The 2,148-nt window shown below is 48.7% G+C and overlaps 1 pseudogene; it reads right to left on the bottom strand.

The window, feature by feature from the left end:
* Positions 1 to 877: 877 nt before the first annotated feature.
* On the bottom strand, positions 878 to 1,774 carry LOC118521196 (tyrosine--tRNA ligase, mitochondrial pseudogene; annotated as a pseudogene).
* Positions 1,775 to 2,148: the final 374 nt, after the last annotated feature.

Below are 2,148 nucleotides of genomic sequence, written 5' to 3'. Positions count from 1 at the left end.
TTTCTTTATTTATAAATCCGATCCAGTTATTTATCTCCAATTTATTTTGGTTTTAAATGGAACATAAGGAAATGACTTTATGGCTTCTCTAGTTTCTATTCAATTTTCCAAGCAATGTATCAAATAAGTCTCTATGTTACACACATTACATATTTTTAATACTACGAGGTTAAGAATTTGTTGGAGAAGAAATGAAAGAGATTTTTTTCTATTTTTTTTTTTAAGATTTTATTTATTTATTTCAGAGAGAGCACAAGCGGGGAGAGGGGCAGAGCAGATTCCTCGCTGAGCAGGGAGCCCAGCATGAGGCTCAATCCCAGGACGCTGGGATCATGCCCCTAGCCAAAGGCTGCCGCTTATCCGACTGAGCCACCCAGGCGCCCCCAGATTTCATATTTCTAATGTAATGTGGACACAAAGGCGCTGCTGGTTTTAGAACAGTACAACACTGGTGAGATCAGTGAGCTGCATGCACTACCTGATATGAAAGTATCCGTAATTCCTCACACTATTTCTTTTTCATTGTTCTTCCTCGTCTCCAAAAATGAAAGCAAGAAAGGTAGGATACGAAAGGCAGCACATAGTTTTTTCATGAAGCACTATTTTTAAAAGAGACTAACCCAGGAAATCATGTTTTTCTATGGTAGTCCTTAATGTTTGCAGATCAGAAAATAAAATATCCCCGCATGACACAAACACCCTACTTATTAAACAATCTACATAAATAATGGAATTACTCACACTGGAGGCCTGGATTATGCTCCATTCCCTGTTGCTCTGATGTGGGCAAGCAATGGTGTTAAGTTCTGGACCCAAACTTCCCTATATCTTAAGAATGAATGATGGATAAGTTTGTTTGAACAATCAGGATCTTTCATCACAGCTGAAGCCATTTTATGGTGTAGCAATTCCTTTTTCCTACTTCAATTAATGAAGGTCATTCTTAAGAATATGTTGTCCAGGGGCGCCTGGGTGGCTCAGTCGTTAAGCGTCTGCCTTCTGCTCAGGTCATGATCCCAGGGTCCTGGGATGGAGCCCCAGGTCGGGCTTCCGGCTCGGGGGGAGTCTGCTTCTCCCTCTCCTGCTCCCCCTGCTTGTGTTCCTGCTCTCTCTCTGTCAAATAAATAAATAAAAATATATATATATATATATAAGAATATGTTGTCCAACAAATAAAATGCTCTCAGGATTTATTACTTGTCTGTGATGTACACTGATTCCGCCTGTGGTGTCATCCAATACCCTAGAATGGCATTTGCTTTGCAGCCTGTACCCAGGATGCTTGTTCCAGGGTCAAGAAGTAATAAAGAAAATAAATCTTTAAACAGCCATTTTAACTCTTGATCACACATGACCTCCAGTGCATCTGTGTTACTAAGGCAATGGGCTTCCGTACACCTTTTAGCAGAATCCAGTCCTTGTCTGTGAACAAGTTCTGTTAACTCTCGCAGCACAAGTCGTTTCTGAGAACCCTCTTTTCTCTCTCTTTGACCTGCAGCTGCATTATGTGGTCAATCCCTGGAAGGGGCGGAAAAGCGAAGAGCTTCGGGTACCGATTCATCTCGCGGCCCCGCAAAGAACTGACAGAATTCAAATGGAAACGTCTGAGGTCTGCTCGGCCAGACAGCCCTGCCCGCGTACTTCACCAGGTTCGCTCCAGTTGCAGTTCGTGGAACACCGATTCCAAGGACGTCTTTCCAGTCAACCTGCGGATGAACTCGCATCCGGATACGACGTGGCCCAGCTCATCAGTCCACCCTGCGGGACGTGACATCCAGCTCGGGCGGGAGAAGTGAAGGGCCCGGAGCCGCAGGTGCAAGCAGTAAGCCAACCGCGCCCTCGGGGCTCTTGAGCCCGTCGGGGGGCAGAGGCCGCTCAGCAGCGCGCCCGTGGGCAAGCGGCTGCCCGCTGCCGCCCGGAGTCCACCAGCTGCCGCGTCTGGTCCGGGCCGTGTCGCCCAGCACCGGGAGGCAGCCCAGGTCTGCCAGCCGTGAGGACCGGCTGCTCATTAGCCGCCCCCCGGGTTGTCAGCCCCTGATGACGCCGGGCGCGCGGCTCGCATCTCGCGCTCCTCGGTTTGCAGCTCGGGTCCCGGGAGCACCGTGGCGCCTCCCAGCGGTGCGATCGCTCCGTGGCAGGCTCGCTGCA

Source organism: Halichoerus grypus, chromosome 12 (assembly GCF_964656455.1).
Source record: "Halichoerus grypus chromosome 12, mHalGry1.hap1.1, whole genome shotgun sequence".
NCBI classification, from domain to species: Eukaryota; Metazoa; Chordata; class Mammalia; order Carnivora; family Phocidae; genus Halichoerus; species Halichoerus grypus.
Note: the sequence above shows the minus strand (reverse complement) of the source record. Positions and strands in the feature narration are given on the sequence as shown.